Source organism: Bos indicus, chromosome 15 (assembly GCF_029378745.1).
Source record: "Bos indicus isolate NIAB-ARS_2022 breed Sahiwal x Tharparkar chromosome 15, NIAB-ARS_B.indTharparkar_mat_pri_1.0, whole genome shotgun sequence".
NCBI lineage: Eukaryota > Metazoa > Chordata > Mammalia > Artiodactyla > Bovidae > Bos > Bos indicus.
This window is the reverse complement of record NC_091774.1, coordinates 32,025,795-32,043,239: the sequence shown is the minus strand read 5'-3', so window position 1 is coordinate 32,043,239 and position 17,445 is coordinate 32,025,795. Positions and strand designations below refer to the sequence as shown.

Sequence of the window (17,445 nt, the reverse complement as noted above, 5' to 3'; positions counted from 1 at the left end):
TGAGAATGTAAAATGGTGTACTTGCTACAGAAAACAGTTTGGCAGTTTCTCAAAAAATTAAACATGGAATTACATACGATCCAGCAATCCCATTTCTGGGTATATATCAAAAGAATTGAAAGCAGGGACTTGAACAGCTATTTGTACACCAATATTCATAGCAGCATTATTCACAATAGCCAAGGATGGAAATTACCTAAACATCCATGGGCATATAAATGGATAAGGAAAACGTAGAATGTATACACAATGGAGAATTATTCAGCTTTGAAAAGGAAGGCAATTCTGACACATGCTTCAATATGAATGAACCTTGAAGACATAACCCTAAGTGAAATAAACTACACACAGAACTACTACTATATAATCCCACTTATACAAAGTGCCTAGAGTAGTCACATTCACAGAGATAGGAAGTGTAATAGAATGATGGTTGCCAGGGGCTGGGGAGAGTGGGGACATGAAAAAGCTCTGGAGAGGGATGGTGGGGATGGTTGTACAACAATGTGAATGTACATACTGCCACTGATACATACACTTAAAAATGGTTAAAATGGTACGTTATATATATTTTACCACAATAAAATTTCAAAAAATCAAGGAATAAATAAAATATACTTAAAAACAAAGATGAATATAGGTCAAATCTAAAGTGTCTGGTTCTTACTCTCTCAGCATACTTACCAAATTGTGCCAACAATTCACTTAAGGATCTTCAATAGTGAGTGAGGGATAAATTAGCCAAGTCTCAATAAACGCATTTGTAACAGATATGATTTATAATGTACATAATCGTATCTTTTATTTTGGACTCCTTTACTGATGTTCACATGGGAAAATGTCACTAATGGATGAGGGATTAATAGAGATAACATTTAAATTACAATCTCCAAAGGGACTTGCCTTTATAAAATGTATGCCTTAAGTTACTAATAGTACCTATGAGAAAATATCCTCATGCAAGACATAATAATATGGTTTAATAATCTGGACTTGTTTCCAACATTTTAAAGCTCACAATTCTTTCCTAAAATTCTCTATTCATTTACCTATGAACTAAATAACAACGTAATAATAATAAAAATATTCTCAAAAATGAACTATCTTCACTGAGATAATGCTGTGCTTAGTTGCTCAGTCGTGTCTGACTCTTTGTGACCCCATGGACTGTAGCCTGCCAGGTTCCTCTCTTCATGGGGATTCTCCAGGCAAGAATATCGGAGTAGGTTGCCATGCCCTCCTCCTGGGGATCTTCCCAACCCAGGAATTGAACCCAGGTCTCCCGCATTGCATTCTTTATCGTCTGAGCCACCAGGGAAGCCCACTGAACTAATGGCATCCGTCAACTACAACTTATATATGAGAGAATCATTGCATTATATCATTCTTTTAAAATGAAATATTATAAATATATGTGTAAGCATAAGAGGAAAGGGAAAGTGCTAAAGTTGCTGAAAAACTGTCTCCCCAGATTTCATAATACAGTAGAGCCTCATTATTAGCAAATTCTTTATTTGCAAGTTCACCAACTCAAATTAATTTGTAACTCCAAAATCAATACTTGCAGCATTTTCATGGTCATTTGCAGACACTCTCAGAGAAAGAAAAAAATGAGTCACCTGACAGTATGTTTCCAGCTGAGAGAGGAAAAAAGGCCTCACTCTGCCTTCTTGTTTCAGCTCTCATACTGTAAACAAGCGTCCTTTTCAGGATCTATTTAGTGCCAGGTTTTTTATATTTTTGTGCTTTTCTGTTGATCTTACTATAGGAAAAGGCCCCTCAGCACATTGCTGTGTGCCTAAACATAAGATTTTGATGTACCTTATGGAAAAAACAGGTGTTAGATAAGATTTATTCAGGCATGAACTACAGAGATAATCACTATGAATCCAAAGTTAATGAATCAACAATATATACTGAATACAGTGTCTTTAAACAGAAACACATATTAAACAAGGTTAAAAAAATAAATAAATAAACAAGGTTAGGTATTAATCACTTGATGAAAATGTGAGCAAAGACTGGCAGGACCCTAACCCTATATTTCCCCTGGGAACAATGGTTACAAATTTACTAATTTGGTATTATGGCAACTTTACGTAAGTACCATGAATAACAAGAATCAACTGTACTTTGCAAAGAAAACTCAGAAGGGAAGAAAAATGGATCAATGGACTTGAATGGATAGTCCAGAAACAGGTCTATGTAAACCTGGCTGCAGGCAGCATAGAGATTAGCAGGAAAAAAGCTGAACTACACAAGAACTGCCCAAGGACAAGAAAATACAGATCTGGGAAGAGTGAAAGGGGAATTCCTCATCTCACAACACAGAAAGGTTCAATCCAGCTACAATGTTGAATGCAAACTTTATCCCAATGAGAAAAAAATAAGTATTTTTTAAAAATAGGAAAACAGCTCTAAGATCTTGATTTAGGGAACTATTTCATAAGCAAAACGCAAAAAGAACCCATAAAGGAAAAGTAAAATGAAAAACTTTTGATCATCAAAAGATATTACACACAGAAAAAGATAAGCTAGAAACTGGAAAAAGATACTTGCAACACATGTAATTAACATAGAGAACTAAAACCAGTAAGAAAAAGGCAAATGATGCAATAGAAAAACGGACAAAAGACATGAACAAGTATTTAACAGAAGATAAAATTCAAAAGACTAATAAATATATGTAAAAGATGTTCAATAATATTCAAAGACCAAAATTTAAATCTCAATGAACTATCATTTTACAAAAACTAGCAAAACTTAAAAACTCTGATAATACCAAGTGTTGGAGAAAATGTGGAAGAACAGGAACTCTTCCACTGCTAGTAGGAATACAAATGCCTTGGAAAGCCGTTCATCATCATCTAGTGAAGCTGAATATGCACACCTCCTGTGACACAGCAATTCTCAGTGTAACTTTACAGGAACTTGTAATGTGTACCAGGAGAAAAGCACAAGTGTCCACAACAACAGTATTGTTTGAAATTACAAAAACGCTGGTGAAAAAAATCCCCTTATATCCAATAGGCAGCTGGATAAATTCCGTTACATTCATAATATGTTTACACAGCAATGGAATTAATAATTGGTCATTCGTTATGACTGCTTCCTTATCAATACAAATGACTTTTAAAAACACTGTTAAATGGATAAAATAACCGGTCACAGGAATATATACAGTATAATTCCACTTAAAATTCAAAAACATAGAAAATTAATCATTGCATTGTTCAGGGTTACATGCATAGGTGTAACTGTAAAGAAAAGTTACATGAATAATAAACAAAAAATTCAGAATTGTGGTATCCTTGGACAGTGGGGGTGAATAACCAAGGAGAGGCACATAGGAAACAAAATCAATTCTTAATTTCCTCAAATCTGCTCCTCCTCTACTAGTTCCCACCTACAGAGTCACATTTTTCTCTTCCTCTCACACCCCCTGTAATTAATCAACCTCTGTGTGTTAGTCACTCAGTCATGTCTGACTCTGTCCATGGGATCCTCCAGGCAAGAATACTGGAGTGGGCTGTCATCTCCTCTTCCAGGGGATCTTACCTCCCTAGGGATCGAACCCGGGTCTTCTGCATTGTGGGCAGATTCTTTACCTTCTGAGCCACTAACACCCCAATTCTGCCTAATTCTTTCAATTTCCTCTACTTTACTCTGGGTTAAGCCTTCATTAATCTCTTGCTAGGACTGTGGCAAGAGGTTCCTCTTAAGTCTATCATGACTGTATAATTCATTCTCCAAGATCATCTAAGTGATCTTTTCAAAATGTAAGTCCTGTCCTTTAAACTCTCCAAAGGCTTCTCTTCACAATCAGAATAAAATTCAGTCTTTACCACAGCCTTCAGGGCTTCATTTTACCTGTTCTATGATTACCTCCTCCCACCCTTTTCCTAGCCCACTAGGTTTCAGCTGGCTTGGCTTTCTACTTCTCAAACCTGCCAAGTTGATTCCCCCTCTTAAGGCTTTTACAGGAATGCCATTTTCCTGGCTCTTGGCTTAGCTGGCTTCATCTCAGCATTTAAATCTCAAATAAATTTAAGCACAAATGCTACCTTCTCAACCAAGTTGCCTCTGACCACCTCATTAAGTATGGCAACACTGCCACCAGCAAGCACTTATCACTTCACTGTTTCATTCTTTACAGCACTTATCACTATCTGTTAATTTAGTGATAAATTCCACCAGAACCCAAGTCCCACAAAAGCAGGGATCTGTCAGTTCAGTTCAGTGTACTACAAAGCAGTGTCAGGCAAGTGGCAACAAATATTTGTTGGATGAATAAAACAGTGAACTTTACTTTCAATAAACATGAATTAGCACTTTCTGACAGTGATATGAAAATCAAGAACACCAATGAGAAGTATTACAGATGGAAAGGAATTTTGAAAACTATGTGTCTGTGAAAGCGTTAGTCCCTCAGTCATGTCTGATTCTTTGCGATCTCATGGACTATGTAGCCAACCAAACTCCCCTGTCCATAGAATTCTCTAGGCAAGAATACCAGAGTGGGTTGCCATTCCCTTTTCCAGGGGATCTTCCTGACCCAGGGGTGTGTTTGTGTGTGTGTATATATACACACACACACACACAGAATTTTGCATTCTCCTTCAGGGAGATGGGGTAGGGGGGAGCGGAATCTAACATGCTAATTTGGCATCAATCATTCTAAAGAAGGAAAAAATACATTTTTATGACTTTATATGCCATACAGATCCTTCAACTGTCAGTCTACAATAGAAAATGAATCTTAAGCTTGAATTCTTAAAAACATGAGTAATTTGTGTATTCACAATGACTGACATAAAGTCTATTCTCGTTTCCTTACTTTGATGACCCCTGTTATGATCAACATGACAACACTTCATAGTATCTATTGAGTTCACTACGTGCTTGGTACTATGTTGTTTTATACATGTTATTACTCAGTTCTCACGACCTTTATCAGAGGTACTGTTACTAACCCTGTTTTACACATCAGAAAACTAAAGCAAAGAGAGTCTAGTCAGATGGCTAACGAGTCAAAGACTCAAATCTAGGCTGCCCGAGTTCAAAGCCCTAAAATTAAACCCATCTGCTGAACTGATACTGCTCAATTCACTTACATTATCTGCTAAAAAACTGTGTGTGTATCTACTGCAATTTTATGCATCATGCTAGGTCAGCAATTCTTAAACATTACTGTACATTAGAATCACCTGGGCAGATTCCTAGATTCTGATTCAGTAAGTCTAGGGTGGAATTTCCAGAGATCTGCAATTTTAACTGTCTTGGTCCATGAACTATACTCAACTCTGTGCAGGGTGTTCTACAGGTTTGAGGATATATGAGCCTCCTGTCTCAATCAGTTTACAATCTAAAAGGGATAGAAATCAGACACACAATTGGTAACTATACAGTGATACAGGAGAAGTAGTATCAACAAAACAGCAAGACTTCAAGGAAGAGGGATCAGCTGTAACGAAATGAAGATGAGCAGGATTTCATGAAGAAAGTCCTGCAGACTTTCAGGAATAATGCTACATGCAAAGGAAGGCTCGAAAAGCAGACAGCTTGGCAGGAACAGGGGCTCTGCATTTAGGGCTGGAAAAGTAATGTCAGTAAAAATGCTCTCAATGTCAACCTAAACACTATGGGTTTTATTCAGTGCTGGCTCTGGGAAATTGCTAATGGTTTTTGAGGAGGGAAATGATAAATCACAGCAATATTCTTTGGAAGAGTACTCTGATGAAGTTATGCAAGATCAAGTATATTGAGAACAACAATGGGAATAGTTAGGCTGGCAGCGTTCCAATCTCAAAAAACTAACAGCTAGAACATGGTACTGGAAAAGATGAAAAAAAAAGGAAGAATGGTACCTCTTGACAATGAACTGCATGTGGGGCAGAGGCAACAATCACAGCTATTAACAAATGATTTCTTCACCCCTTAAGTCCAAGTTGTAGTCTGACCAGTTTCATGTTACTTTTTACAACTTTTTCTTAAACAACCAACTAAGCTCCAAACTATACAGTTCACTTATTCAAAACACAGCCCATGACTAAGAAGTCAGCAAACAGGCCTGCAAAATACATGTCACATAGTTCATACACTAAAAAAAAAAAAAAAGTACATGTATATATATTATACTTAATATATAATATATATAAATGAAAGAACATTATTAAGAGCAATATAATCTCATTTTACTCAAAGTTCTAACAAAGGTAAGCATCTAATTTCCAAACCCACAGCAGTTCAGAAGGAAAAATTAGAAGGGTAAAAGAGCAAAAATTAGAAGGGTATAGACAGGTGGAAGAAGCTGAAGAATAGAAAGGAAAACTATAAAAAAAAAAAAGCACACAGAATCACTCAGGGTAAATTCACCACAACTGTTTATTGACAGATACACATGATTCCCAGAAAAATGGAATTAATGAGAATCTTCCTTAATGTCCCAAACATCTACCACACAAAGAAAACTTTTAAACATTTTAAAACAAATTTTTACCTGAGTTAAACGTAATTTTTAAAGGATGACTGATACATGCAGGCAGAACAACCAAGAGATAGTCAAAAAATAAAGGTAAGAAAGATGTATTTTATAATACAGTAAGTTTGAAGATAATAAGAATGCTTTCATAAAGCATCTACTCAAGAATGTGGCCCTAGTGGTAAACTTTACTTCAGGCAATATTTTCCTGATGGCTGTGCTTTTGAATTCCAGGTTTCAAATAATATGAGGGCATCTTCAACAAAAATAAAAATGATTGAACTGGTCTTAAATACAACCTATAAATATGTACCTACTGAAATCAGGCAGCATCATTTGACACTCAATGTCCTGTAACAAAAGGCCATGTGACACTTTTAAAAGGACATTAAACATCACAACACATGAAGGCTTCTCACTTTGGTCACCAATACTCGTTAACATTTATTATAATACTACTCACACAAGGACCTTATCTGTTTCAAAAACAGATGAAAATGTCATTTTCATGGGGAGAATTAAGATGTTAATTAACTGAAAGATATCTTAAGTTTATGATTAAGTTACTAAAGCCAGGAATCTACACCTTAAATCATGCAGAAAAAGCATATCATGCATTAATTATTGGAGTAGGAAGAGTATGGGTTTCAGCTTGAGATTTTTTATACTGCAGAAAGGCAAATTAATGTATAACATTGTAACGTTAAAATTACCTTAAAGATGTTGTAAGGATGAATCAACTGTATGGAACTAGGCCTCTCATATTTCTCAGATCCAGCAAAGAACAGAGAAAATTAAAAGCACATACTTATTTCAAAATTTCATCAACTGATCAGGCAAATTAAGACATCAAAGATCATGGTACAATTTACTACACCTTCTAAATATGTAAACAAAAGTAGTCAATTACACCAGGGGGGTTCCACTCTCCCTCCCTATCTCTTTATTATCATCCTTGTTCTCTAGAAACATACAGGAAGACACTAATTGAAGCCAAAAAAATGTGCCCTGGAGACAGTTTGTCAAACTGCAAGTTATGACCCGTGTATCAATTTAGTGCGTTTAGTTAGCATTTCTTAAAGAAAAAGAATGAAATATAATAGCAATCATCAGTATGCATCATTAGTAGTAAGAATGAGTACTGCTTTGTGAAACTTGTTGTTCCTATGTGGGTATGTACTAGATGATAATGAAAAACGTTATTCTTACTATAATTTTTTTAAAGTTTGAAAGCTCCTAACCTAAATGTCTCTGGACTCAAAGACATTCATCAGCCCTCAGCACCTACACAACCTCTTAGCTCAAGCTGGGCTCGTGGAAACCAATTTAAGAGCTCCAGGCAGCCAAAAAAGAATGAGGACACGCCTTAACTAAGCCCGAATTAGGACCTGAAAGAACTAACCTCCCCTAACACCAGCCCTAGGCGGTGCCTACAAGCTTCTGGTAACTTAGCAACCTTCAAGGAGCTCCTCCTCCCTCAACTGACTAGAAACAGTTCTACTCTTCCAACCAACTTTACAGAACTACAACTTCTAGAATCACTGTGCCCCAAGACAGTATCACCTCTCCTCCTCGCTTCACCAATTCCCAGTATGTCTTCCTAGAAGAGGACCTCGAACTCAGCAGAGAATGAAGCTCCTCACAGATCCTGACCCTTCTTCTCCTCTCCCAGATCTCCGGACAGGGTACCCTCCTCCCAGGTCCCATCTTACCCCAACCGCCTCATTGTCAGTTAGTTGTCCTGGGGGCAAAACGATTCTCTCAAAAGCCCTCTTTAAACTGCCGCTTGCTTGCTCCTACGGGCCCCCGGAAGGAGCAGGCCTGGTGTCCCAGGAGCTCCTAACCCAACCGAACCTCCCCGGGGACACGTACTCTTTTTTTTTTTTTTTAATTCAGTAGTTATTAAGAGGCAAGTTTCCTATTTCCCCAGCAGCCCCAGACATCTCCAATATCCATCTCCTACCAGCCAGGGGGGCATCTCCTCGTCCCCCAGGCCCCGGGGCACAGCGGGAAGCCCTGATTCTCCCAGGAAGTCGGACAGGCTCCCCCAGACGGCCTCCTCCAACTCATGCCCCTCTCCCAGCCCAGGCCCTCCCCGCGCCGCCGCAGCGCAGGCCCGGCCCCATCCTCCCTCCGGCCCCGGCAGGTGTCCCATCCTCCCCTTCGCCCAGGCAGGCCTCGTCCCGCTCCGACTTCTTCCAACTATTTCCTCGCACAGCACCCCGGCTCCAGAGAGAAGCCCCTCGGGCCTCGACAACCCGGCAGAGCCGGCAGGCCCGGGCTCCACTCACCCCTCAGCCCGGGAGGCGGGGGAGCTGCTGCGGCGGCTCCTCGGCCTGCGCCTCTCCTCCCCCCTCCCGGCCGCCGCCGTGGCCGCCGCTCAGCCTCGGGCCTGCTCACGGCCGGCCCCGGACCAGCTCCGCTTCACCTCGTCCCCAACTCCGGCCTCCGGAGCCCTGTGTCCTGCATTGACCCGGAAGCAGCTTTCCCGGCCCAACAACAACACGTGACCCCGCCGCACGTGTCACGTCCGCTGCGTGAATGGGAGGGGGCGCCGGAGGAACCGGTCCTCCAGGACCTAGCTGAGGTTGCCGTGGCGACGGGGATGTCGCGGGCGGCCGGGTAGTCACTAGAAACACACTTCATCATCTGCTTTTTCTCTTACTCGTCATGGGGGGACACCCTGGGTGCAAAGGAGGAGTACAAATTGTCGCATCAGAGTGGAATAGGGGCAAGTCCCGAGCCCGGGACTCTGAGAGGCTGCTGTCTTACAGAAAGGAGCAGCAAGCCGAAAGTTTCCAGAATCACCTAGAATTTTGTCCTGATTCGGTCACTAGTTTACCGGTGACCCTGATCAGTTCCCCTCCTTTCTATGTCTTCAGTGTCCTTACTCGCGAGCTCTAGGCTGTAATCGAATACTGTCCCAAGATGCTTTTGTGTAAGGATGTGGTAGCACTCTGACCTTTATTTCGTGTCCTTGTCTCAAGGTCTGCGGCATCCTGAGATTTCGGTGCTCCAACACCAATGTAGTGATTGCATCTTTCACTTATTGAGCCCCTTCTAGATACCAGGCACTGTATATAAGCTACTTCCGATTTTTTATGACCTTCCCAAAGTAGGTATTTTACAGAATTGAAAACTGAAATTCACAAAGGTTAAGTGATCTACCCAAGACAATTAGTCAAAGTGACCAGACTGAGATTGGAATTCAGGTCAGTCTGGCACCAAAGTTAAGTGCCCGCACTTCACATTATCCTATACTACTGCTCCAGCTCTATACACATTATATCTCACTGTTGGGCTGTGATGGTTTATGTACTTCTTCGACCATTTCTTTTGCAAGAATAGGGATGGTGCTGGCTGAAAGCGCCGTCCCTAAAAGACTGAATTCTCTTCAGTCTTTTAGCTGAAGAGCTAGGAGTTGACAAGATCTTCATGCATGAGGTGTGTGTGTTTTCATGTAGTGTGTGCTAGGCAGCAGGTAAGGGGTCGTGATGTGCATACAGAGGTAGTTATTGGTTCATAGAGTGGGGAAGACAAAATTCTTTGCAAGGGACTTGGTGGTAATCCTGGGGACTTACTTCTCTTATTTTGTTTTGTTTTGACTTATCCCATAGGTAAGCCTTAGGGGAATTAAGAGAGGGGCCAGAGAAGAGTTGATTAAAGAAAATGTTCTGAAGATCAAGGAGAGGGTGAGCCAAGAAACTGTTTCCTCCTTCTGCAGAGCACAAAGGGTCTTTCTGGCACCATAGGGTGAATGGCTTTGGAAGTATTAGGATCATTGACATGACCAACATCTAGTAGTTTCAGTGACAAGGACCATGAGAAGAACTGAGTGAAATATGCACAGAGGAGAAAGAGCAAGGTGGGTGCTACATGGATGCTTTACTGGTAGACATACTTGTGAGCTCAGGTACCCTTGGGAACGCTCAGAGATACTTAAGAAGTTAGATGTCCTATGAGCAACTAGGGGAAAAGGCAAGAAATGTGGGGTCATTATTGCTCACAAATACTGCATACAGTGTATATAAATGCATAAATGAATACTGTATAAGATTGGGTGTGATTAGTTATAGTCAGCCCTTCGTAACCCAGGGATTCCATATCCACAGATTCAACCAATTGCAGACAGAAAAAATTCAGGAAAAAAAGAAAATTCCAAAAAGTAAAACTTGAACTTGCTGTGTGTAGACAACTATTTGGGCTTTTCTGGTGGCTCGAATGGTAAAGAACCTGCATTAGATCTGGTTTAGACAGCCTTGGAGAAGACAACTATTTATATGACATTTACATGTATATCATATTCAACCATTTACATAGCAGCTACATTGTACTAGGTATTATAAGTAATCTACAAATGATTTAAAGTATATGGGAGGATATATATAGGTTATATGCAGGTACTACACCATTTCTTCTAAGAGACTTGAGCATCTGTGGATTTTGATATCTAGGAAGAGCGTGGAACGATCCCCCGTGGATACTGAGAGATGACTATATACACTTTGCTTCTTTGAGATGTCCTTGACTCACTTTTCTTTCGTTCCCTTCTCTCCCCTTGTAGAGCATACTCCTAAAGACAAGATCAATGTCTCTACCCATCCCTTGTCTATCTCCACAAGATAGACAAAATTATCTTTCTAAAACTCATGTGTAGGGACTTCCCTGGTGGTCCAGTAGCTAAGAGTTAGCTTTCCAATGTGAGTTCAGTCCCTGGTGGGAGAACATGGCTCAGGGCAACTAAGCCCATACACCACAACTGGAGAGCCCACACAGGACATATTATATTAATTTTTTAAAAAACCTCATGCGTGATCATGTTGTTCCCTGTCTGTTCTTATTCTGTCCATGCCCTGTTCAATCTGATAGGCACTAGCCACATGTGGTTATTTAAATTAATTAAAATCGCATTTCCTAAGTCACAAGACACTAGCTGCATTTCAAGAACTCAGTGGCTGTGTGCGGCTGGGGCTATCATTTTGGACAGTGCCCACAGAGACCATTTTCATGATTACAGAATGTCTGTTAGTGCTGCTCTACCCCTTTCTCAATCCCTCGGTTTATGTTCTATGAGAATTTGCTCTGCTACGCCCTTTGCTTCAAACATTCTTCTCTACCTCCTTGAGACTGAAAATAATATTCAACTGCTTATTTTCTTGTCTGCTTGACAAGCACTTAAGCCTCCATAAAAGTAGGAGCTAGATCCATTGTGTTCATCCTGGATTCCCCATTATCTCTAAAGGACTGTTATGTACAAAGAGATGGTGGACAGGGAAGTTAAATGAGGATGTAACAGAAAGATGGTCATTTTATTAGAAATTGTTGGTAATTTGATTGTTTTGACCTACAAACAGCAATTTCATATGGTTCAAGCTAATAATAAGAAAGAACTTTCGAAGAATTGGATTGCTTTAATCCATTCCAATGAGTTCCCTGTTACTTGGATAAGTTAGGCAAAGGAGAATCCTGCTAGAATGGTATATAAATAATTCCTGTATCGGGTCTTCCCTGGCAGTCCAGTGGTTAAGACTCTGCACTTCCAATCCAAGGGACATGGGTTCAATCCCTGGTTGGGGAGCTAAGATTCCATATGCTATGCAGTGCAGCCAAGAAAAAGTAAAAAGAGTAATAATGATAATAATTCCTGGATCAGTTGGACTGGTTAACCAGTCAAATTCTAAGGTTCTAAGTCTACGGTCCTCCAACCAGTTCTTTATTTCAAAACTGAGTATAACAGTATAACAATAATCATAGCCACTTCTTGAGTTTCTATTATGTGCTGAACATGCTCAAGCTATTTCACATAGATTATTTCCTTTAATCCTCACAGTGATTTTTATGAAGTACATTTGGTGCCAGCAGATTTGCCAGTTAAGACTCTAGAGAAATTATATACCTAATAACATACAGCTAGTCAATGACAGAGGCTGAATACATTTTTAGGTCAGTCTGACACCAGAATCTGAGTTCACAGTAACACTGCATTGATGAGATGTAATTCAACAGGAAGTTTCAGTCAGACTTTTGCATGCTCTTCTAATTCAACAACTGGTTATTTTGTAATGGATATATACCTAGCTAGGTGGTGTGGGGAAAACAAAGATAGATAAGGTATTGTTCCTAAAATGTAGTTGGAAGATAATGCTTATGCCCAAATAACAGTGATAAAGGACAGTTAAATATCAATTATTTTAAAAGGAGGGTGGGTTAGGGAGTCATCTTCTTAGCTAAAGACCTCTCCCAAGTAGGCAAAGCATAAGGACAGAATTATATGAGAATTCAATGTGAACAATATCAGTACACAGATGGGAACAAAGAGGAAGAGAAAAGCTACTGCTTCCCTGGAAAGAATAACAGCTGGTTTAGAAATTGAAAGTTTGCAATACTAGTCCTGGTTTTTGCACTAACCAGCCTTGTCACTTGATCTATTTCTGCCTTAGAGCTTTATCTCGGAGAAGGCAATGGCACCCCACTCCAGTACTCTTGCCTGGAAAATCCCATGGACGGAGGAGCCTGGTAGGCTGTAGTCCATGGGGTCGTGAAGAGTCAGACAAGACCAAGCAACTTCACTTTCATGCATTGGAGAAGGAAATGGCAACGCACTCCAGTGTTCTTGCCTGGAGAATCCCAGGGGCAATGGAGCCTGGTGGGCTGCCATCTATGGGGTTGCACAAAGTCAGACACAACTGAAGCGACTTAGTAGCAGCAGCAGCAGCAGAGCTTTATCTATCAGATTACCTGAATTGAATAAGCTGTCATGGTGAATATATAGAATATTTTACGTGAATGTATTTTCAAGAGGAAGTACCATAGTTTCCATAAGATTCCCAAGGAAATCACAACTCAAAAAACTTATAGGCTGCATTATAGCTTTAAATTCTGCAATTCTGAGATTCTGTATTTTATTTTTGTCAACATTATTGATGTCTCTATCAGGAAATGAACTGTCATGCCAAGCTCAGTGACCAAGCAAAGAGCAGGGATACTTTTATTTTAAACTGAAGACTCATATCTAGAACTATTTAGAAAGTATCAGGATTTTCTTACTGGGCAGAATATAGTCTTAAAAAAAATTCAGTTTGCTTTTCTGAGATGTACATAAATGGATCAGTTGTAAGAAGCTTAATTATCAAGGAGGCTTTACCTTTATTAAGATTGTTTACTTCAAATTGCTGGAAACTTCACTAACCCCTCTTAGTTTTTATATTTCTGTATGTATAATTTACACACAGAAAACTGCACATGCACAGTGTACATATATAAACCGTTCAATGAATTATCACAGAGCAAAAGCCCGTGTAACCACCAGCCTGTCGAGTCATAGTACAGGGCCAGTTTCCCAGTCTTCCCCCAGTCACTACATCCACCATTCTCCCTAAAGTTACTGACTGTCCTTCTAATATTGGAGCTTATTTTTTCCTGTTTTTACACTTTTATGTGTGTGCTAAGTGGCTTTAGTCGTGTCCAACTTTTCGTGACCCTGTGGACTCTAGCCCACCAGGCTCCTCTGTCCAAGGGATTCTCCAGGCAAGAATACTGGAGTGGGTTTCCATGCCCTCCTCCAGGGGATCTTCTTGACCCAGGGATTGAATCCATGTCTCTTGCATCTCCTGTGTTGGCAGGCAGGTTCTTTTTTTTTTTTTTAATTTTATTTTTAAACTTTACAATATTGTATTGGTTCTGCCATATATCGAAATGAATCCACCACAGGCATACATGTGTTCCCCATCCTGAACCCTCCTTCCTCCTCCCTCCCCATACCATCCCTCTGGGTTGTCCCAGTGCACCAGCCCCAAGCATCCAGTATCATGCATCGAACCTGGACTGGCGACTCGTTTCATATATGATATTATACATATTTCAATGCCATTCTCCCAAATCATCTCACCCTCTCCCTCTCCCACAGAGTCCAAAAGACTGTTCTATACATCAAAGCAAGGTGAAAAGACAGCCTTCAGAATGGGAGAAAATAATAGCAAATGAAGCAACTGACAAACAACTAATCTCAAAAATATACAAGCAACTCCTACAGCTCAATTCCAGAAAAATAAATGACCAAATCAAAAAATGGGCCAAAGAACTAAATAGACATTTCTCCAAAGAAGACATACAGATGGCTAACAAACACATGAAAAGATGCTCAACATCACTCATTATCAGGGAAATGCAAATCAAAACCACTATGAGGTACCATTTCACGCCAGTCAGAATGGCTGCGAAAAGTCTACAAAGCAATAAAAGTCTACAAGCAATAAATGCTGGAGAGGATGTGGAGAAAAGGGAACCCTCTTACACTGTTGGTGGGAATGCAAACTAATACAGCCACTATGGAGAACAGTGTGGAGATTCCTTAAAAAACTGGAAATAGAACTGCCTTATGATCCAGCAATCCCACTGCTGGGCATACACACTGAGGAAACCAGAATTGAAAGAGACACGTGTACCCCAATGTTCATCGCAGCACTGTTTATAATAGCCAGGACATGGAAGCAACCTAGATGTCCATCAGCAGATGGATGGATAAGAAAGCTGTGGTACATATACACAATGGAGTATTACTCAGCCATTAAAAAGAATACGTTTGAATCAGTTCTAATGAGGCAGGCAGGTTCTTTACCACTAGCACCACCTGGGAAGCCCAAACTTTATGTAAATGAAATCAAATGAGGTGACTTCCTGCACTTAACGTTGTGAATCTTCTATATTTTTTCAAATAGCTGAATAAAATCTTTGTTGCTAAATGGTATTTCATATTATAATCCACTATAGTTATCCATTCACTATTGAAGGATGTTCGGGTTGTTTCAAATTTTTTATTTCTATGCATAATGCTGCTGTGAACACTCTTATACTTGATTTTTAGTGCACATATATACCCATTTCTTTGGGAATATACTCAGGGAATAAAATTGATGGGTCACAGCTTTTGATCAGCACTGTCTAATAGAAATACAGTGCAAGTCAAGTCACATCTGTAATTTAAAATTTTCTAGTAGCTACATTAAAAAGTTAAAAAAATGAATATTAATCATGCACTTTTTTGTTTTAATGCGTCTGAACTACTATCATTTTAACATGTCATCAATATCACAACTGGTAATTAGATATTTTACATTCTTTTCACATTTTGAATCGCCAAAATTCAATGTGTATTTTACGTGTATTGCAGTTTGGACTAGCCACAGCTCAAGAGTTCAGTAAACAAACGTGGTAGTAACTGCTACTACTACTACACTACTGGACAGTGCAGCTTTAGAAAACACTGCCAAACACTTTTCCAAAGTGGTTGTGCCAATTTACAATTCTACAGCAGTGTATGAGAATTACATTTGTTCCACATCTTCATCAGTACTTGGTACTGCGCATCTGTTTAATTTTAGCCATTTTGATGATCATATAATAGTATCTTATTTTGGCTTAATTTACAGTTCCTTAATGATAAAGAGGGCTTCCCTGATGGGTCAACGGTAAAGAATCCACCTCCAGTGCAGGAGACACAGAAGATGCAAGTTTGATCCCTGGGTTGGGAAGATCCCTTGCAGGAGTGCATGGCAACTCACTCCAGTATTTTTGCTGGGAAAATCCCATGGAGAGAGGGGCCTGGCAGGGTACAGTCCATAGAGTCTCAAAGAGGTGGGCACAGCTAAAGCAACTGATCATGCAGTAGTAAGGAGGTTGAGTATCTTTTCCTATGTTTATTGGCAAATTGATATTCTCCTTCATGAACAGTACGGGCCCTTTTTTTTCTGCTAAGTTTGTCTATCATTTTCTCATTGGTCTGATAAAATTAGTTGAAAAGTACTCTCTCTTTTTCTATTCCCTGCAAAAATTTGTGTAACATTGGCATTATTTATTTCTTAGATGATTGTTTGAGTTCTCCGATAAAGTCATTTTGACCTAGAGTATTTTATATAGAAAGTTTTAAATTACGGGTTCAGTTTATTTCATAGTTAGGCATTATTCAACTTTTGCTACTCTCCTTGCATCAGTTTTGGTGAGTTATAGAAGAAGATTTAATTATTATAGCTCTGAAATATAGTTTGAAATCAGGACTTCTGATGCCTCCAGCTTTGTTCTTTCTTTTTGAAATTGCTTTGGCTGTTCAGTCTTTTGTGATTCCATACAAATATTAGGATTTTTTTTCTGTCTCCATGAAAAATGACACTGGAATTTCAATACTAATTGAGTTGAATCTATAGATGGCTTTGGGTAATACGGACATTTAGCAATATTAACTCTTTTGATTCTTGAACCCAAGATATCTTTGCATTTTTTGTGTACCTTCTTCAGTTTCTTTTATCACATCTTATAGATTTCTTTGCCACAAAACAAGTCTTAGCAAATTTAACATTGAACTCATGCCAACTATCTTTTTAATTACTATTATATGAAACTAAAGAACACAGCCTAAACAACTAATGGGTCAAAGAAACAAATAAAAAATAAAATTTAAAATATCTTAAAATAAATGAAAATTAAAACACAGTACACTAACACCTGTGGCAATTCTTACAAGCAAGTTTATAGTGATAAATGCATATTTAAGAAAACAGAAAGATCTCAAGTAAATAACCTAACTTTACACCTCAAGGAATTATCAAAAGAATAACAAGCTAAGCCCAAATTTAGCAGAAGGAAAGAAATAACAAAGACCAGAGAAGAAATAAGTGAAATAGAGACCACAAAGATAATAGATCAAGAAAACGAAAATCTGATTTTTTTGAAAAGATAGACAAAATGGACAAAGCTTCAGCTGGTTTGAGCAAGAAAAAAATGAATGAAGACTCAAATAACTAAAATCATAAATGAAAGAGGAGATATTGCAACAGATATGACAAAAATACATAGGATCATAAAAGACTACTTTGAACAACTTTGTGCCAACAAATTTGATAAATTTATCCCCCCCCAAAATGGATAAATTCCTAGATATATACAACCTACCAAGACCGAATCATGAATAA

General features: G+C 39.1%; 1 protein-coding gene across 5 annotated transcripts in view; it reads right to left on the bottom strand.

Annotated features, from left to right (window-relative positions):
- Nucleotides 1-8,966, bottom strand: part of TBCEL (tubulin folding cofactor E like) — a 66,146-nt gene extending 57,180 nt beyond the window's left edge. For 2 of the 5 annotated variants that reach the window (XM_019975418.2, XM_019975422.2), the window contains exon 1: nt 8,773-8,966. The gene's annotated coding sequence lies outside the window, so the exon portion shown is untranslated. Of the gene's footprint in view, nt 1-7,194; nt 8,578-8,772 lie in introns of those variants that run through there. The other 3 variants (XM_019975419.2, XM_019975420.2, XM_070803556.1) reach the window with 2 other exon arrangements.
- Between the last annotated feature and the right edge of the window lie 8,479 nt (nt 8,967-17,445).